The sequence below is a fragment of the Giraffa tippelskirchi genome, chromosome 3, assembly GCF_054371585.1.
Source record: "Giraffa tippelskirchi isolate mGirTip1 chromosome 3, T2T-mGirTip1v1.2.pri, whole genome shotgun sequence".
NCBI lineage: Eukaryota > Metazoa > Chordata > Mammalia > Artiodactyla > Giraffidae > Giraffa > Giraffa tippelskirchi.
Genome location: NC_137277.1, coordinates 188,563,590 through 188,584,871, shown reverse-complemented (window position 1 = coordinate 188,584,871; position 21,282 = coordinate 188,563,590). Strand labels below are relative to the sequence as shown.

Here is a 21,282-nt window from a genome sequence, read left to right as displayed (position 1 = left end):
TAGCCCACGGAGTCAGAGTCAGACACGTCTGAATTACCAAGCACACACACACGAATGCATGTTTGCTTCTTGGATGGATAGGTAGTTGGATGAGACACTAAAATGTCTAATACATATTTTCTGTCCTCACTGAGCTCATAGTTCAGTGGAAAACAAAGACACAGATTATTACAATGACACAGAGAGGCAGAAAATCCAGCTAGGAGAGAGCAGAAGGTAGCGGCAGCCAGGAGTTAGCCTGTCAGAAGAGGAGAGATGGTGGGGGTAGTTTCTGCCCTTAAGAAACTCTCGATCTAATTAAATAATTTGCCCCTTCAGATTCTTTTTCAAAGTGAGCCAGGTATAAATAAATCTGTAAACAGAACAGTTAAGTAAACAAGGTGTTCTTTAAAAAAGCAGTGAGCTCAAATGTATAATAACTCCCAATTCAAAACATCATTTTCTCCTTGGAACAACCTGAGTTAATCCCCCAAATTTGCCAGAACACACACATTTCTTTGTCCCTGCTGCTCGGCCTCACCTCCCTGGGCCTCCCGTGCTACCGTGACGGGGAAATGAATGCACGAAGCCGCCTCCAGCGGGCACGTCCCGGCTGCGTGCTGCAGGGTGGAGCAGCCCCGGTCATCACAGTGAGCACTCTGCTCCCTCCCACGAAACGGGGGCCACGTGTCCACACGTTGGTGCGATGCGTGACTTCCCATTAGTGGGTTAGGCTTTACGCTTCAAAAGGGAAATTATTCATGGCATGAAATTTGAAAAGTACCCAACTAAGGGTCATGGAAGTCTGTCCCGTGGCTCAGCAGTAAAGAATCCGCTTGCGAGGCAGGAGACACAGCAAACCTGGGGTTCGATCCCTGAGTCGGGAAGATCCCCTGGGGAAGGAAATGGCAACCCGCTCCAGTGTTCTTTCCTGGAGAATCTCATGGATTGAGGAGCCTGGCGGTCTATGGTCCACAGGGTCGCAAAGAGTCGGACACGATTGAAGCACCTGGGCACACACCGGAGTCGCTGGTTTCACTTCTCTCCTCCCAGCAGCCCCAGACTCGGTCTTGAACCCAGCTCTGCCATAGGTCACTGATGTCCCCATCTGTCAAACAGAAGGATCTGACGGGGGGCGACTTCTGAGCGCTCAGGTCTCACATTCAGCAACACATAATTTTTATTTGAAGGTCAAAAATGAGAGAATATCAAGAGTTTTTGAAAGATCAAATGGCCTGAGGCGAGTCACTACTCCTCTCGGAGCCCCTGTCCACCATCTGATGAGAGAAGGCTGTCGTCCAGCCTCACGGTGGGGCCGCGGGGTTCCAGTGTGACCGTGTCCCTATGAAGGGGACAGTCCCTGTGAAGGGACTGAACAGTAGAGCTCTACCCCAGTGAAGAAGGAGATGGCCTTCTGGCCATTTGGAGGGAGGAAGAGGCAGAAGCCAGGGGAGCATCCATGTGGAGGTACGTCACGGCACACCAGCTCAGAAGGACCCTTGGAGATCCTTTAGGTGGGCAACTGAGGCCCAGAGGAGCCCTGGGCCCCCCTCCAGAGTCAGGAGGGGGATGCCGGGACTAGACCCAGATCTCCTCATGACCAGGATGCTGCTATCACAGGTCCAGGCGCGGCCGGGGGCTTCGTGCTCTGGAGTCTCAGATCTCGGGGTGAGGCAAGATGGGATTCCGCATCTCTCCTCCCAGCAGCTTCCCCAGAGACGCGAACCACACGTGAGCGGGGGGGCAGGCGAAGACACCCACTCTGGCGGCGGGAACAATGGTGTTGCATCGGCAGCTGAGGAGTGGGTGGCCGAGAAAGGTGGTGTTTTCTCCTTGTGATACAGGCACGCTGGCGAGGCTCGTGAAGCTTGCTTCTGCTGCTGCTGCCACCTCAGTGTGGGGGAAATGGGGAGGGGGACAGGAGATGGGGGGTCTTGAAGCAAGTGGCAGCAGTCCAGAGCCACCCCCGCGGAAAGGGGCGTTAACCCGTTACTGCCCTTTGCTGGCTGCCCGTGATGGGCCAGGCTCCGGGGCATGGTTAGAAGCTGTGTTGTGGAGTCAGGTCCCGAGTTCTACCTGTGTTCAAGTCCAAGTTCTACCACTTCCGATCTATGCAGCTGCAAGCAGAGATTTCACCTCTTTACTCCAGTTTCCCTGGATGTTAAAAGAATTTAATCGTGGTATCTCCCACAAAGGGTTATGGGGAGGATGACCCGCAACAGTCCAAAGGGGTGTCTGACATCAGATGCCTGAGAAACATCCTCTGAGATGAAGGTCTGGATGCAGGAGGTTTGTCAGGGAAGGCTCTTGGCAGAGGGGTGGGTGGAGCAAGCAGGTCTGGGCAGAGGGGAAAGAGGACCCCTGCAGCTGCAGGGGCTTCCATGGTGCCTCAGATGGGAAAGCGTCTGCCTGCAATGCTGGAGACCCAAGTTCGATCCCTGGGTCAGGAAGATCCCCTGGAGAAGGAAATGGCAACCCACTCTAGTACTCTTGCCCGAAAAATTCCAGGGACAGAGAAGCCTGGGGGGCTACAGTCCATGGAGTCGAAAAGAGTCGGACACAACTTAGAGACTTCTCTTTCTTTCTTCTTTCTGGAGCTCTGAGGGGTGTGGGAGAACTCACCCTTTGTGTTCTTCTACACTGAGGCCAGGGCGCTGTGCCCCGGGAACAGGTTGACCTTGACTTGGGCAGAGGGCAACACTCCTTGAAACCGGGAGATGAGTGTCTTGGTCCTGAAGGGGGAAACTCAACAGTGCATTGCATCATCCACTGACAGATCTTAGGACTCAAACAGCACTGTTAATACCATCGTCATCACCACCACCCCCATCGTCATCTTGTTTAACCTTCAAAACCACCCTGGGAAGTGGATGCTGCTAATATCATTTTACAAAGAAGAAAACCGAGGCTCAGAGAGGTGAACTGACCTACCCAAGGATGCACAGCTGTGCGTGACAGAGCCAATACTGGGAAACCAGACCTGTCTGGGCTCATTGCAGGGCTCACGCCTCTTTACCCCAAGATGAAGTCTGTCCATCCCAATCACCCTTCCTTCCAGAGCTGGACAGATAGCCCCCTACGCCAAGAATGGGAGTTCACTCCCACCAGGGAGGCCAGATCCAGCGCTGAGCCCTGAGTGACGGAGCCAAAGTCGGCTCTCCAAAGCCTTTATCCACTGAAGCCCTAGACCCATGCTGAGGAAGTTTGGTTCCCTCTCACACGTGTATCAACCATAACTGTCTGCTTCCAGGGTGAGAGAAGGGAGCCCCAGAGGGTGGCGCTTTGAAAGAGCTGAGAGTCATAAGCCCGTGAGATGCACTTGGCCAGACTCCTTCCTGGAGAGACGCTGCTGGGGGCCCCCAGGGCCCCGTCCCTGCCCCCTGCTTCCCACCTCCCTGCTGCAGCCTCCAGCCCCCCCACACCCCGCCTGTTCTCAGCCTGCCCCTCTGCCAGCCCCTTGCCTCTTGCTGGTGCCCCCCTTACCCAGTTCCTCTCTTGCCTTCCCCCATTCACACTGTGGGCCCCGTTCCTGCCCCCTGCTTCCCACCTCCCTGATGCAGCCTCCAGTCCCCCCACACCTCGCCTGTTCTCAGCCTGCCCCTCTGCCAGCCCCTTGCCTCTTGCTGGTGCCCCCCTTACCCAGTTCCTCTCTTGCCTTCCCCCATTCACTCTGTGGGCCCCGGCTTAGACATCAGCTTCCCCAGGCAGCCATGACCTCCAAAGCCCAGGGCCAGGACCTTTCCTCCACGTCCCCAGAGCCTTGTGCCTGCTCTCCGCCCACCACACCGAGAGCCTTGTGTGGATGGGGGCTATATCTTGTTGACCACATGCAGACAGTGACCAGCACGTGGCCTGTGATGAATAAAGGGTGAATGAATGAAGAATGGCAGAAGGAGAGTCACTCGGTGAGATTTACCCTCGCTGCCTAGAGACGACCCAAGACAGGAGAGAGTCCTTGCCCCAAAGTCTCAGGACTCCTGACCCCTGTCCCCTGCCCCATGTCACTCCCCAGTCTGACATCAAGGGAATCTCCCTGGAACCCAACCCAGTGAGAACCAAACTGGCTCCCAGACAGACATGTTGCAATTGTCCTAAAATCATAGCCACTAAGAGTTGGTGATGGACAGGGAGGCCTGGCGTGCTGCAGTCCATGGGGTCGCAAAGAGTCAGACACGATTGAGTGACTGAACTGAACTGAAGGTCCTTAAACACTTATTGAAGCCAGATGAGAAAAGTGAAACCAGAGAGGGTAAGCGAGCTCTCCGAGATCACACAGCAAGCTAGCACCCCAGCCTGAGTGGCTGTACCAGTCAACCATCCCTCCCGGGACCCCAGGAAATCCAACCAGCTCTTTCACAAAGTCCTAAGAGACCTGCAGCCCCACTGGCCACCCTCTCTAGAGGCATCAAGTGGAGGACACCTCTCTTCTCTCTGTCCCGGGAAGTTCTCTAGAGTCCAGAGACCTCTGCCTCCCCTCATCCCCACTTCCCTGTCTCCCTCCTCTCCTTGTTTCTCTGGCTGCCAAGCTCTGCAGGGGCAGGGAGCGTGGGAGGTTGGCACCAGGGAGGCTGCAGGTTGGAAATAAACTCTAATCAAATACAGAATCATTCCATCTTCTCCCTCTGCTCCGAGGACAGCGTTTTTACCGGGTATTACTCATATGTTCGGAGAGAAATCTTTTGAGGCTTTCTCAGAGCCAGAGGGGAACTTGCAGGGTTGGGAGGATAGAAATCTTTTCTTTTTTTCCCTCCAGGCTGGCTTTTGCTTTTATTATCTTCTCTCTCTGCCTCTCATTAAGGCAGGACTTTGAGCAGATAGATTTCATCTGGCCCTTCTCTTCCCATCTTAAAGGCGCAGGACAGTGGGGGTGCTCACAAATGACTAGAACCCAAAGGCAGAGAAATGCCAAGGTCGGGGAAGGTGAAATGGGGGAGAGGCAGCCCTACCTGTTACGAGGAAGAGTCAGGAGGGGATAGCAGGGGATGGATTCTCATGGCCGATGACGGCAGGGGCCACGAAGAGCAAGGAAATCACTAGGGAAAGGATAACCTTCCTCAGAAGCAAGGACCAAAGGAGCGCAGGATAATAACTCTACTATTCAAGAGGACCTTAAACCCTCTCTGTGCTGTGCAGTGCTAAGTCGCTTCAGTCCTGTCCGACTCTTTGGGACCCCATGGACTGTAGCCCACCAGGCTCCTCTGCCCACGGGATTCTCCAGGCAAGAATGCTGGAGTGGATTGCCGTGCCCTCCTCCAGGGGATCTTCCTGACCCAGGGATTGAACCTGAGTCTCTTACGTCTCCTGCATTGGCAGGTAGATTCTTTACCCGTAGGGAAGCCCTAAAGCCTCTCTACCCTTTAAACCAAAACCCATTTCCCTGAAGGAAGCCCCAGAAGACTTCCCGGGTGGTCGGGCGGTTAAGAATCTCTCTGCCCATGCAGGGGTTCGATTCCTGGTCTGGGAAGATTCCGCCTGCCCCAGGGCAACTAAACTCGAGCGGCAATTACTGAAGCCCGCGTGCCTGAGAGTCCACGCTCCGCGAGGAGAGGAGCCACGAGAGGCCTGAGCGCCGCACCTAGAGAGCAGTCACCGCTCAGCACCAGAGAAACGCCCTCGTGGCAACGCAGAGCCCTGCAGCCAAAAACAAATAAATGAATAAAAACTCTTTAAGAATATCATTTTTTAAAAAACACTTAAGAAAGTTCCCAGGGTGGGGGTGGGCGGGAGGGGGCGGTCAGTGGTTAAGAAGACTCTGCTTCCAACTCAGAGGGTACAGGTTTGATCCCTGGCTGGGGAACCAAGATTCCACATGCCTTGCCATGCAGCCAAAAAATAAAATAACAACAACAAAAAAACACTTTAATGCTATCTCTGTCCCCAGATTGGACCCACAATCTAACCACCTGTATCTCCCCTCCCAGCCAGCACCCAGTCCCGGCTGTCATTACCTCCTCGTTAAGCGCTGTAGCAGCCCCACTTGCCCCCCACTCCCAGTCTTTCCCACCCCATCCCGAAGCCCCTCTTCCATCCAGCGGCATCAGTGAGCTTTCGGAAGCTGAAACCGAGCCACATCCCCACCCCCGACCTGCTCAAATCCCTTCGCTCTGTGCGCTCAGATGCTCAGTCGCATCCGATTCTGTGACCCCACGGATTGTAGCCCGCCAGGCTCCTCTGTCCATGGGATTTCCCATCAAGAATACCGGAGTGGGTTACCATTTCCTTCTCCGGGGGATCTTCCCGACCCAGGGATCGAAGCTGAGTCTCCTCAATCAGTTCAGTCGCTCAGTCGTGTTCGACTCTTTGTGACCCCATGGACTGCAACACGCCAGGCTTCCCTGTCCATCACCAACTCCCTGCCTCTTCTGAATTGGCAGGCGGATTCCTTACCCCTAGTGCCACCTGGGAAACCCCCTTCTCACTGCGACGAGAACCAAATCCAAGCTCGGCCTGCGAGGCTCTGAGTGCCATGGCTCCTCTGGGCTCGTCTCCAGGCCGCAGCACCCTGTCCTTCTCTCTGTCCCTGGAAGGTGCCCAGTTCTCTCCCCCAGGTCTTCTCACGTGTGCCACCTCCTCAGAGGGGCCTCCCCCACCCACCTGAGCTAAGGAAACCCTGCCCCTGTCATCCCTCCCACATCGTCCCCTGTCATCTCTTAGCTTTGCGCTGTGTCTGTGGAGCTAACCCAGTGTGACTGAGTTCACGTGCCCTCTCCCAGAACTCCCTCCCCTGGACGGTGCTGGGGTGGCGTCGGCAGCGAAAGACAGCCTGCTCAGGATGTGGAAGGCGAGAGTGAAGTGCCGGCAGCTGGAAGTGTATATTAGAGTCTGAAGGTTGGGGGGTGCCCCCTTACCGCTGATCTATGGCCCACTCTTGGCAAGGAGCGGCCCCTGATCCTGCAGCCCTTCTGCCTCCCCTGATCGCCCCCTTCAGCCTCTTGGAGTCCTGGACCAAGTGACTGTGCAGCTCCATGGTGACAGGGGCCAGCTCATCCAGGAGGTCACCCCGGCACCAAGGTGGGCGGTGGGGAGACATGTGCATTCCAGTCTGTCCTTCCCTCCTTCCCAACCCCCAGGCTGGACCTCAGGAGCAGAGGAGCAGCCCGCACACAGGGCCCCACACGGCCCCACTTGAATAAGGTCTGTGTGTGTTAACAATGGTGCGTCTCTGATTAAAGCCTGGTGGCTCTCATCTCCGTCTGATCTCATCGGCACTGAAGCCAGTTGAGTTATAATGTGCTGGCATCGTCCCCACTAGATGGGAAGATGCTTGAAGGCTAGGACCCTGTCCGCCTTCTCTCAGCTGTACCCTCAGCACGTGGAAACGATTCTGGCACATAACCGGTGCTTAGTAGTTACTGAGGGATGGGCTAGCTGCCATGAAGTGGCAGGACCTAGTGAATAAGACAAAGGCACCACTGACCTAAGAAGGTGACTGGCCAGCACTGGTCCCACACCAAGTATTGAGCTGGCCAAAAAAGTTCACTTAAGTTTTTTCCATAAGATGGTATGGAAAACCTGGACTTTTTGGCCAACCCCATATATGCACAGCACTAAGGAGACCCTTCCCTCTGCCTCTGTGTCCTGCCCAAAGATGTCCCCCAACTCACGAGCACCCCTCCCCCCACTGCCCACCTCCTCCAAAGAACGGCCAAGTCTCTCCAGCCCCCCCACCCCACCTACCTCTTCTGGCTGCCAACCTCCTGCGTTCTGCTCCCGACCTCAAGGTCACAGAGGTGACCAGCCCCAACGCCACCATGCCTGGGTACCACCAGGCCCTGGATCTCCCCTAACCCTATCCCCACTGCCCTTTCCTCAAGCTCTCATCCCATCTCTGAGAACAGGCCTCTTCTGGCCTCCCAAGCTTTCAAGGGACTGTTCACCGAGGCTCTCCCCTCCATTCCCCCTTCTCTTCTTCCCCCAACTTCTTGCCATGTATCCACTCCCTCAGACCCTAGCCCAGTAATACCCACCGTCATCACCTGACCCTTTGCCTCCAGGATCGTAACCTCAAATCAGTAGTATCTCCCAGTTGCAACGACTCTCTTGATCACCCCCATTCCCAACCATCTACCGAAAGGGTGACATTTGACACAGTCTCAAACCCAGATGCAGCAGGCAGACATGTCCAAGCGCAAGTTTATGCTTCTTGCTGAAGCTGAAGCTCTAATACTTTGGCCACCCGATGCGAAGAACTGACTCATCAGAAAAGACCCTGATGCTGGGAAAGACTGAAGGTGGGAGGAGAAGGGGACGACAGAGGATGAGATGGTTGGATGGCATCACCGACTCAATGGACATGAGTTTGAGCAAGCTCCGGGAGTTGGTGATGGACAGGGAAGCCTGGTGTGCTGCACTCCATGGGGTCACAGAGAGTCGGACACGACTGAGTGGTTGAACTGATTATCAAGCAGCAGTCCCAAGCCACAATGCTGACCCTAACTAAGCCTATTGATTCTTGAGAACAGACCTTGGGAAGGGGAGGGGAATGTCTCAAACCACTCATCAGATGAAACCAAGCTCAGCATCATCCCTGTCATCCATGACATCCTGTCTCATGCACAGGACTCAGCACACAGTAGAACTTTAAAAGCGTGGGCTGAATGAAGGTGAAGATGGATTAATGCATGGAGGGCAAGGCCTCTCTGAGGGATCTCACTCCCGGGGGACTGTCTTTTTTGCTGATTCAAAACTCAGGGAATGGGCTTCCCTGCTGTTTCAGTGGTGAAGAGTCTGCCTGCCAATGCAGGAGACATGGGTTTGATCCCTCATCAGGGAAGATCCCATATGCCTCGGAGCAACTAAGCCCACGTGCCATGACGACTGAGCCTGTGCCCTAGAGCCCGGGAGCTCCAACGTGTGCGAGGACTGAAGCCCACATGCCCGATAGAGCCTGTGCTCAGCAACCAGAGAAGCCATCACCATGGAAAGTCTGCACACTGCAACCAGAGAGTAGCCCCGCTCACTGCAACTAGAGAAAAGTCTGCGCAGCAATGAACACCAGCACAGCCACAAATTAATAAGCAAAATTATAGATTAAAAAAAAAAAACCCAAAGAAAAGGAAGTTCCTTAGTTTTCCTGTATCTCCCATGTATACAGGAGGTATATGTGTTATAAAACTCTTGCCTGTTTTTCTCTGTTTTAAAAGAAAATAAGGAAGGGGGTTGGACTACTCTGTGGGAGGCCAAAGGACGGACAGAGAAGCGGGAGTGGGTGACGTGAATCCCCAAGGGAGAAAGTAAGAGAGGGCCCCCCAGTGGCGATGACTGAGACCCGGGGGACATTGAGTGGGTGAAACTCCCACCCTCAGCTTGTAAAACTTCCTGCAAGGCTCTGTGTAATTAGACCAAGGAGAGGACAATCAGATACCAACCACTCTCAGACCTTTCTGGTTACACCACCTGCCTGGGCCCCACAACACAGCCAGCCCAGGGCACAGACCCCGAGATGCAAGCTGGCTCCGAACACTCCCCCAGTCTCCAGCCCCTCTGCAGGGGGAACACGTGCAGGGCATTCAACACTCCTGGGGTGACTCTCCCACTAATACGATACCTGACTGTTTGCAACAGGCCCGTCATCCAGGTAGGTGTTACTGTCTCCATTTAACAGATAAGCAAACTGAGGCTCAGAGGTGTTAAATGACTTACCCAAGAGCTAGCAAGAGGTTTTATGAGATCTGAACTCAGGTCCGTGTGACCGGGACCTCCTCCTCCTCCCTACTCCAACGTGCTATCTGAAATCTAGAGCCAAATGAAATTCACAATACAGGCCCACATGAGAAGTTCAATCATGGAGTCAGTGCTCACATTTGGTGCTCAGAATACAGGATAATGACACATAATTGGTGCTGTTCACAAAAGGCGTTCATGACGCACAATAAACGCGCACACTAGATCACGATGGCGATGACAGATGTTTCCAGGGAGAGTGTCACAGGGACACGGCAACACTCAGAGCCCCATTTTCACAAGTTGGTTTATCAACCTAATTAGTTGTCATCTAGCAAGGAGCGGGGCTCTGGGGACTGGTGCCTTTGACAGGTAGGGGGTAAGGATAGAGGAGTCAGGGAGAGTGGGGAATAGAACCAGGAAAGGCAGCAGAGTAGGCAGGAAAGACCAGAGGGGTTGGGGGAAAGGTCAGAGTGCCGAGAAGAGGAGGCGGGTCAGGGACCAGGCGGAGGTTTAAGGCCATCTTTGTGGCTCAGCTGGTAAAGAATCCGCCTGCAATGCGGGAGACCTGGGTTTGATCCTTGGGTTGGGAAGAACCACTGGAGAAGGGAAAGGCTACCCACTCCAGTATTCTGGCCTGGCAAATTCTGGGTCACAAAGAGTCAGACACGACTGAGCGACTTTCACTTTCACTTTGTCAATGACTTTGTTGGGCTCCACCACTAGTCAGAAGAATCTCAACAGCAATGGTGATGGCAATGATGGTGCCCCACATGAAGGCTCCCCTGAGGCTCCAGGTGGGTGTCGGACTCCCCCTCACTTTACTCACAGAACTCTGAGATTGCCCTGTCACCTCAGTGCCTGATCGTATCTCTGCCTCCCAGACCACGAGCAGATTTGCAGCCCTGACACTAGGATCTAATTATTTATCCACCATTAAATAGCTTCCTGGGCTTCCCTGGTGGCTCCAATGGTAAAGAATCTGCCTGCAGTGCAGGAGACACTGCACTGTTTCCATCACTGGATCAGGAAGATCCTCTGGAGAAGGGAATGGCAACCCACTCTGGAATTCTTGCCTGGAGAATTCCATGGACAGAGGAGCCTGGCAGGCTACAGTCTACGGGGTCACAAAGAGTCAGACATGACTGAGTGACTAACGCATACACACATGCGCACACACAAATAGCTTCACAATGGAAGGATGGATGGATGGACAGATGGAGAGATGGATGGGTGGATTAATGAAAAATAGGGGGATGAGGATGTGAGAACTGGTAAGATGTTGCAATAATGGCTATCATGGTCACATCAACTCTTATTCCAAGAAGAATCCGGAGAAAACTCAAATAAAGGTCTAGCATAGACCCCCTAGGTCTGGGACCACCATCCCAAACTCACACAACTCTTGGTAAAAGAACCTAAAAGAACCCATGGGCCTTTACCCTTGAAAGGTCAAAACTATCCTTTTGCACACCCCTCTCTTCACCAGGACACAGGACAGTGCCCACATTGCCAGACCTAACAAAACTGCATTTGCATTTGCCCAGCAGTAATTGCTGAACGCCTACTGTGTGCTCAGCACAGTCATTTGCCGGCCAGCTGGTCAGCCTGCCCTGGCAGGCTGCCGGCCCGGCCAGCTGACTGACGGAGCCGTATCAGCTTACACAGCAGTTGGTGTTTCCTTCACTGTAAATGCCCTTGTCTCGCTGGATAGAGGGAGCGTGTGATGATGACAGGGGTGGTCAGAATGATTTAGTTTCATCTCTGATGCACCCTGCCTGGGGAATTCTCATTGTCATCAGGTGGTGACAGCTTGCGGTTGTGGGTATTAAACAGCTCCGCTCCTTGTTTCAATGGGCATCATATAAAATTATTAAACAAGCAGATGAAAGACAAAAGGGTCAGCCTGATCTGTTTGGGGAAAGACTACCTGAGAACTGCTGACCCAGGCAGAAGAAAAATATATTGACATGCATGTGTTCTCAGGGCATCCCAGGTGTTAATTACGGAGGTGACCTGTGATCACGCCCCTTGAGTCCAAAAGGAAAGTTATTCCTGAGTCTGTCTCCCCGCTATTGTGGTTTGGGGGAAAGTAGTTTATTATCCTCTAGGATAATAAAAGAAATACATCCCTACTGTAAAATATTGAGGCAATACATTTTAGGGGATATTTAGGGAAGTGGAGAAAAAAGAAAGTAAAAATCACCCAGTAACCTCATTCCTGCAAAAATATAGCACTGACCTTTTCTTCTTGTATATATTTTCCATAGCTGCGAAGATAACAATAATTATTAAGAATAAGTAAGGCTTCCCTGATGGTCCAGTGGTAAAGAATCCACCTTGCAATGCAAGGGACACCGGTTCCATCCCCGGTCCGGGAAGACCCCATATGCCGTGGCAACTACCCTGGAAGCCACAACTACCAAAACCCTGGAGCCCTAGAGGTCATGCTCCACAAGAGAGGTCACCGCAGCGAGACGCCACCGCAGCAGGAGGAGCCCCCACTCACCCACCGCAACCAGAGAGAGCCTGGGCAAAGAGACAAAGACCGAGCACAGCCAACAACTAAATAAATCAGGATGACTATTCTCACAGGGAGCTCGACTCAGTGCTCTGTAATGGCATATATGGGGAAAGAAGCTAAAAGAAAAGAGTGGACATGTGTACACGCATCACTGATTCCCTTTGCTGTACAGCAAAACGAACACAGCACTGTAAATCAACGATACTCAGACACAAATTTAAAAAATGAATAACTAAATCTTAAAACAATATACACTAGGCATTGCTTTAAGTGCTTTGCATCTATTAACACATTTAATCTTCCCTACAGCTCCACGAGGTAGGACTACTGTTACGCCTATTTTACAGAGCAGTAAACCGAGTCACAGAGAGATTAGGTTGCCTGAGTTTGCAGGACTAAGAGGCAGAGCTGGGATTCAAACCATTCCTCCACACTGTTCTCCTATCTTAGGTCCAATTTATAGTCTCCTTTTTGTCTTCATCATTATGACATATATACTTTCCCAAGGCACGAGCTACAGAAACATTATTTTTAATGGTTGCTAAATATTCCAAGTCGATGGACTACAGTTTACTTAGTCATTCCTCTACTTTGGATATATTTTTTCTGCAAATTTTCAGGGTTCTGAAACCCTCTCCAGCACAGCAGTGAACGAACCCCCGCAGAAGAGAGCCACTGCCTCCCACTCTTTCCCTTCCAGAGAATGCTCATCCCCACACAGCCCATCACCGCCACACAAAGCTGGCCTCCGCTCCTCCCCAGGGCTTGAAAGCAACAGCTCCTGGCCCCCAACTCTCCACCCCATCCCCCAAGGCAGAAAGCTTGCCATCAGAATATGAGCAGACTATATTACATCCTGGACCAAAAATATTGCATTTCCACGCTTGCCTCGGGCAAGATAGTGTGGGCAGTGCCCCTGTCAACCGGGCACCTGGGCAACACACCTAAGGTATTCCAGCCTCAGTTTCCTCCTTGTAAACAGAAATAGCAGTGGGACCCCTGCCTCCCTTGAATGACAAGTTCTCTGTGAAGATCAGATGACAGAATTGCCACAAAAAAGGCTTTCGAAACTGAAAAAGAGCTATACATATGCAAGAGATTGTTATTATTATAGCATTAAGTCGACAGTGTTCCCTGAGGAGCTGCTACACGCCAGGCATTTGTGTTGAAGTCCTGGGGACACAGAGACCCACAAGAGAGCCCCAGAGCCAACCCAGAGGGAAACACAGTCTGCTGGTGGCGGCCTGACCAGCAGTGACACACAGGGCAGTGAGTGCTTGGGCAGAGAGGAGCACAGGGCTGCAGGAGCCCAAGTCAGGGACGGCTTCCTGGAGGAGGCAACAACTCAGCTGAAATCTGGAGGAAGAGTTTGGCAAGATGAAAAGGAGTGGGAGGCTGAGAGAACAGCATATGCAAAAGTGCGGAGACAGAAAAAGAATGACATTCTGGAAAGAACAGCGTGGCCAGGGAGTAGCGGTTTATGGAGAGGTGGAAGGAGAGGAGGTTTGCGGGGTGGACCACACCGGCATCTGCTCTTTTAACTGCTGCTGATCCTGCAACCGTTGAGGGGATGAGGAAGGGGCGGCACAACCCACTCCCAGCAAGCAGTACCGCCCTCTCTCTAGCCTAAGGGCCGCACAGCATCAGGGGACCGGACCAGGGAGACGGTCTGGGATGAGGAGGGGCCGCTCCTCATCGAGTCGAACAGGGCAGGGTTTAGAGGCCTCCTCCCAAGCCTCTGCACACCCTCGCCATCCCCCATCCCTGACTACCAGCTCCACTGCACCCCCAGGACTACCCCAAAGCTCAAGCTCGATGGATTCCCCAGGAAGTTCAGGCAAGAACCTACTAAGACGCTGGGTAGTCATTGTTACCGCCTTTAAACCTTTCCAGGACTTCCCTGGTGGCTCAGACGGTAAAGCATCTGCCTACAACATGGGAGATCTGGGTTCAATCCCTGGGTCGGGAAGATCCCCTGGAGAAGGAAATGACAACCCACTCTGGCACTCTTGCTTGGAAAATCCCATGGACGGAGGAGCATGGCAGGCTACAGTCCATTGGGTTGCAAAGAGTCGGACACGACTGAGCGACTTAATTTAAATCTTTCCAGCAAGCCTCTGAGACCTGGATTCCTGGTCCCATGTCACCAATGAGGGTCAGAAAAGTCAAGTAATAGGCACTCATGAAATGAAAGCGTGTTTAGGATTCAAGGCATCAGAGAGGCGGAGATTGAAGCCTCTGAACAAGTCCCCACCTGGCTGCTCCCAGGCAGGGCTGAGATTCGCACCTCAAGCAAGGAGCCTGTAGACGGCATAGCGGCTCAGGCAGGGGACGCGTCTGACACCACGTCTGCCTCTCCCAGGGCCCTGCAGGTAGGGGACCAGGGTCGGATTAAATCAGCATCTCTCCGCATTCACATTCACCAGGGGATGTGGTACAAACCCCATCCCAGGCCCTAGACACATTCTCACGCAGACCGCCTTCCGGGTTTGGTTCAAGTCCAAGAAGCTAGTCTTTTCCGGCTCAGCTGGGACTCCAGGGAAACCCCAGCCCGCTTGCCCTCTGGGCATCTCAGACATGCTCCCACACGAGCTCCCTTCCAGCCAGCTCTAGCGGCCCAGAGGAGAAGCACCCAGCAGCTTCCTCGGCCAGGAGGCAAGGGAGGCAAGAACTCCTTCGTGTCTCCAAACGAGATCCTCAACCTTTCTGTGCCTCAGTTTCTTCACAAGGGCAGGAGGTTCACGGGCCCACTGAAGTCCATGGAGGGTTTATGTATTTCCTGCTTAATTTAGACCCTGTTCTAGATACTGGTGGGCTTCCCTGGTGGTTCAGATGGCAAGGAATCTGCCTGCAATGCAAGAGTCCTGGGTTCGATTCCTGGTTGGGGAAGATCCCCTAGAGAAGTGAATGGCAACCCACTCCAGTGTTCTTGCCTGGAGAATCCCATGGACAGAGGAGCCTGATGGACTGCAGTCCATGGGGTCGCCAAGAGTCAGAGAGAGAGAAGGAAACAAGCGAAACAGTGTCCTCGGGAACCTTCCATCCTCTGGTGCCTCTGTTTCCCCAGTCGTTCAATAGAGATTGTAAAAGTGCCTTTCTCACGGAGTTGTTGCAGGGATCAAATAAATGAGTATCTGTAAAGAGCTTAGTACAGGGCCTGGTGCTTAAGAAGTGTCTGCAAAAGTTGACTGTTAGTAGGAGTAATATTCCTCACTGGGTTATAAGGATTAGATGAGATCATATCTGTAAAGTACTAGGGTGTGACCCGCACACAACATGAAAAACGACAGCTACTTCCTCAAACATTAGCCAGTATAATCAGGCCATTTTAGGGAGGAGGGCACTGAGGCATGAAACTAAGGGACTTGCCCAAAGTCTCACTTTGGTTCCTGGTAAAGGCTCTTAAGCACATTCTAAACCAAGATTTCTCAGCTTTGGTGCGCTGGGGGCTGGATGGTTCTGGGCGTCATAAGAAGTTTAGCAGCATCCATGCCTCCTAGCCTTCGACACCAAGAGCTTTACCCTACCCTCCTCCCCATGTTGTCACAACCACAAAGGTCTCGGGACATCGCCAAATGGCCCCTGGAGGGCAAAACTGTTTCCCAACCCCAGGAGAAGCACCGCCCTTGAGCTCACATTCCAAGAACCGCCCCCCCCATTTGACCCGAACGCCCCTCCTCTCCCCAACGCCAACAGAAATGCCCTGTTCCAACCACCCTCCCGGAGAACTCGCCCTTTTTCAAGCAAACCCCGGGCTTGCCAGCTCTGCTCCGGGTCTTCCCCACCCCAAGACCCCCCACCTCCCACCCCGCACCCATCCGAGGCCCAGCGGAAGCCCCACCCACTCCCTGAAGGACCGCTCAGGGCCCTAGAACTTGCTGTCTTGTGCCCAGCCCTCCAACTCCTATCATAATCACCAACCTGTCTGTGCTTGCCTGCTCCCTGGGCCCGAGCCCCGCCCCGCTCCGACAGAAGCAATTGGAGGGCAGGAGCTATACCCAACTGTGTGTGTTGCCAGCACCCAGCACAGCGCTAGGCAAAGGGAGAAGCTCACTGCTCTGTGCACATGGCCACTCCCGGGCGCCACTGGCCCTCAGACTAAGGACAGCATCACGGCACTCTGCCTAGCAGTGGCTAAGAGTTAAGGGCGAGAGCCAGCCTCCAGTTGCTCCCACGTGTGGCTCCTTCCTGATTGTGGACAGGATAGTCAAGTCCTCCAGGCCTCAGCTTCTTCATCTGTGAAATGGGGATGATGTACCGTGTTGATGGGCAGCACCTCTGGGACAATCAAACACTCCTGACTCCTAACCCAGTGCTCTCTCTCTCTCTCTCTCTGGTTTACAGGACACGGATGCCCAGGGGAGGCTGCCGCCCGAGGTGGGAGGTTTCTGCCCCAAGTTGTTCCTGAGGCCTGACCATCGTTGAACTCCCGGGATGGGGAGGAAGAGGGGCTGCTGCGAACCAGGATGTGAACAAGCCGCGGGGGCAGGGAGGGCGGAGGCCGCCGGGGCGGCCGCCAGACACGGTAAATAATTCACGCAGATGAACTGGAGATGAAGTGCCGCTTCGTGGGGGATTGAGTTCAGGTCGGAGGAGGCTCAGCCGGCTGCAGGGCACTTGTGGTCTGCCCTGTCTGAGAAGGGAGAAGTAACGCGGCTCGGTCTGCCAGGAAAACACGGCCCCAGGTGCCGGGCCCAGGCCACTCCCTGTCGGTGGCGGGAGCTCCCCGGAACTGCCCCGCGGGGCGACCAGCCTCGGCCGGCGGCCTCCGCCCAGCCGTCCCCATGGCAACCGGCTGGCCTGGTCCAGGGTTCACCGCCAACCGGATCCTCAGCCTCCCCTCCCCCAAGGGAGGATGGGCGTCGTAGGCCCAGAACCTTGCTGCTCTCCGGGCTGCCGGGAGCAGTACAAAGTTGCCTTCTACCCTCTGCTTTTATTGGAGCACTGGAAACCAGGGACTCTTGGGGTCAGCCTCCCCGGGGTCAGTGCCAGCTCCACGACTGTCTGGTCGTGCCATCTTAGGCAGGTGACGTCACTGCTCTGTGCCTCGATTTCCCTTATCTGGAAAATGGGAATAATAATAATATTAACAATAATAATAGTAACTCCCTCCTAGTGTTGTTGTGAAAAGTAAATGAATTAAATACAAAGAGTGTAGAACAGTGACTGGCCTAGAGCCAGCACCTGGTAAATATTGCTTTCCAAATTGGGTAAATACCTGAGCCCTGTGACGAGCAGCACCCAGTGTGTACTGACACATTTGTGATCGGAATGCCGCTGCCAGTCTTTTCCAGGACACCCCTGCGGATGCTGGCAGCATGCTCATGGTGTTCCCCAAGGATTTCCTAAGCTTCCTGCGGGTCCACCCCACCCCCCTTCTCAACCTCTTGAGGCTTCAGCGTCACCAGATGGTCATTGACCAGACTGTGAGGGCTCTGAAGGCCAGAAGAAGCCTTGTTTTCGTCAGCCCTGTCTTCCCAGTGCCAAGCATAATACCCTCCCCACCCCACCCCTGGCAGTTGAGTCCTTGAATGAATAGGGATTTAATTAATTAATTAGTTAATTTCCTCTACCCAAACGCCCGCCTGGACCTCGCTCTTTTAGCTCTCAGCCACGGGGCTGTCTGTCTCTGCAGACATTCATTTCCCTGACAACTTGCGGTCATCACTGCCTGACCCCGCCCGCCCAGCCCCCTTCGCCGCTATGTTAGGATTTCCCATGGCCCATTTCCCAGGTCCGCCTGGCCTCCCCGACCTCCCTTCCCCTCTAGTGACCCTTTGTCCTCAAACAGCTGCTTCTGGGTCGAGGACCTTCCTCCAGACCCGTGGGCGTGTGCTGCCCCGGGTTAAGCCTAAAGCTTCTAAAGCGAGGGGTAACGTGATGGACCAAGTCCTCATCTCAGAGAGGGAGGGAGGGCTTGCGGTGGGGCCCAGTGCCGGCAAGGTGGGACTGCCTTTCTGGGACTCCCAGTCTCTGGAGAAGCGACTAGGGCCCATGGACACAGGCTCTGTCCCCAGGGGCCGCCCCGCAAGCTCCGGCCCCGCCTCCCAGCTGCCAGGTTTCCCCGGATACAGCCCGGTCGCTGAGGATTTATTTTTGCATATGGTTTGGGAGAATCTCTGTTTCTGGAATAATGACAACCTTTCCCCCCCTCCGCCTTCCCTCCAATAGGCAGATTTTATAAACCAGAGCAGCTGCCTGAAGGTTTCCAAGAGAAAATTCTGCACAGTTTCTAATCAGGGTGACAGTTCTCCCTCCACAGGAAGTTGCTTTTATTAATTTTGTTTAATCTTTTTCTTTTTTTTTGTAAGGCTCCATCTATGGGTTATCAGGCAGCACCTTGGGTCTCGTGGCAATTTTTATTTTCCCCACTTTTCCTGGAACTCATGATGCCATCTAAACCCCAGTGGACTTACCCAACACAGGGGCAACATTGATCAGCGGAAAAGTAGGTCACGCGTATTGCCTAGGCAGAAAAATCCCAATAATTTATGGAGACACTCCACTCTCTGGGCTTCCCTGGTGGCTCAGCTGGTAAAGAATCTGCCTGCAATGCGGGAGACCTGGGTTCAATCCCTGGTTGGGAAGATCCCCTGGAGAAGGGAAAGGCTGCCCACTCCAGTATTCTGGCTGGAGAATCCCATGGACTGTATAGTTCATGGGGTTGCAAAGAGTCGGACATGACTGAGCGGCTTTCACTTTCACTCCCCTCTCTAGGAGAGGGAACATAACCTCCCACCCCTTAAGTGGGCCAGAATGAGTTCCTTCCAAAAAGCACTGGATGGAAACAGGGAGGAAATGAGTAATTTTGCCGTGGAGGATACCCGACAAATGCTGCCTCAGCCAGGTGATCACGGTCAACACCAACAGTATCCCTCTTGTTGATAGTGTGTACCCTTGATGGGCTTCCCAGGTAGCTCAGCTGGTAAAGAATCCTCCTGTAATACAGGAGACCCCAGTTCCATTCCGGAGTTGGAAAGTTCCCTTGGAGAAGGGATAGGCTACCCACTCCAGTATTCCTGGGCTCCCCTGGTGGCTCAGACGGTAAAGAATCTGGCTGCAATGCGGGAGATGTGGGTCCGATCCCTGGGTTGGGAAGATCCCCTAGAAGAGGGTATGGCAACCCACTCCAGTATTCTTGCCTGGAGAATCCCCATGGACAGAGGAATTTGGTGGCCTCAAAGAGTCGGACACCACTGAGCAACTGAGCACACAGCACAGCCTTGAGAGGATGTGATGAGAATGACTTCATTTACCTCCATGGTCTTCCTCTCAAAACCCGTAACCTCGGTGGAAGCATGAGAAAAACTCAGGCAAAGCGCAATTGAGGGACAGCCTACAAAATACCTGAGCAGGACTCCGTCAAAAACAAGGAAAATCTGAGAAATGCTCACAGCCAAGAGGAGCCTGAGGAGACAAGATGACTTAATGTTACATAGTATCCTGGGTGGACTCCTGGAACAGGAAAGGACATTAGGTAAAAAGGAAGGACATCTGAATGAATGGTGGATTTACAGTTCATAGTACTGTACCCATGTTGTTGGTTCCTTGCTTGTGAAATGTCATATCGTGGAAATGTCAGATGTGAAGAGGAGAAATTGGGTCGGGGGTACTTGGCAACTCTCCACTACCTTCATCACTTCTTTGTAAATCTTAAACTATTCTAAAGTAAAAGTTTGTGTTTTTCTACAGTGGATCCCGTGTTTGGGTTTCAGGCAGTCCCCAAGACCCAGAGTTCTTTGGTCCCTTCTTTTTGCCAGCAAGTAGGGTCTAAGCTGCTGATTTGGGGGATCTCCAAGCGCTTGGCTCCCAACCTCATTGCCATGGCAACCGTCATCATTTCTCAAGCCCAGGGAAAACTCCCATTTCTTCACCATCAGATGCTCAGTTAGCCTAGCATAGGACTCACCCCAAGGTGAGTGCAAAGTCGGTATTTGTCAAGTGAATGAAAACCTTGGAGGACCTGTTGATGGAGGTGGTCCAAGCAGAAAGCCAAACTCTTTGCTTCCCAGGGCAGGAAGTCAGTACCTGCTAGCCTCCATCCAGAGAAGGAAGGCTTCTGGCAGTCTGGTTGGAAGGGGATTAGGAGACTCTTCTCAACTGCCTTTGGAGAGCACACACACAGGTTTACTTAGGATCATATTGATTGGGGTGCTTTGGGGAATCGATGGGGTAATGAGAGGCAAGAGGAGTCCTCTACCCTACCCTTTGCGGGGACACCTCCCCTGCCCCTCTGCCCCCTTGGAGTATCAGCCCTGGGGTGCCAAAAACCATCGGCAAAGAAGCTTCGCATACCACAAACTGTTTGCTAGGTCTTGAAAGTCCATTGCGTGGCACACAGTAGGCATCTCTTGTACAATCATGTGATGACTGCCATTTATAAGGCACCAGGCCCTGTGCTCTGGCGGAGTGGGAGTTCCTGTTGAATCCTTTGTGCCATTGGCACTATCCCATTTTCCATAAGAAGAAACAGAGGCCCAAAGAGCTTGAGAAACTGGCCCCGAGTCTCGACAAGAAAGTATATAAGAGAGGTTTCAAATTCAAGTCACCCAAGTCCCAAACTCATGCCCGCTGCATGCCCAGGAGCCACCCTGAAATCTACCCCTTCTTTAAAAATTAATTTATTTATTTGGCTGTGTCGGATCTTAGCTTTGGCACACAGGATCTTTGCTTGGCACGCGGTGTCTTTCCCTGAAGCACAGGGTTTCTCTCTAGTTGTGGCACACAGGCTTGGTTGCCCCAAGGCATGTGGGATCTTAGTCCCCCAACCAGGGATCAAATCCTCATCCCCTGTGTTGAAAGGTGGATTCTTAACCCCCGGACCACCAGGGAAGCCCGAAATCTACCCCTTCTGCTAGGTCCTGAGGGCCAAGAACCAGCTGCCTGCTGAGGTACCCTCACTCGCCCCTTCATCTGTGGCCTCCAGACCAGCAGTAATTTTTGAGTCTCTCTTTTAAAACTCAGTTTGCCAATTTCCCCCTTAGAGGTGCTTTGGATATTCTTTCAGCCTGGAAAGGCCAAGGAGGTGGAATCCAGAGAGTTGGTTGCTTATTACAAGCATTCAATTAGTGAAGTTGGAATAATGCAACCCCGAATGTTCGATCCGTGCCTGGAGG

General features: G+C 53.1%; 1 long non-coding RNA gene across 1 annotated transcript; it reads right to left on the bottom strand.

The window, feature by feature from the left end:
- Positions 1 to 1,156: 1,156 nt before the first annotated feature.
- LOC145542235 (uncharacterized) lies at positions 1,157 to 16,944 on the bottom strand. Its single transcript, XR_014079700.1, has 3 exons — positions 16,088 to 16,944; positions 2,602 to 2,711; positions 1,157 to 2,096 (listed from the first exon to the last, which is right to left on the bottom strand). It is a non-coding gene; the product is annotated as an uncharacterized LOC145542235 (long non-coding RNA).
- Positions 16,945 to 21,282: the final 4,338 nt, after the last annotated feature.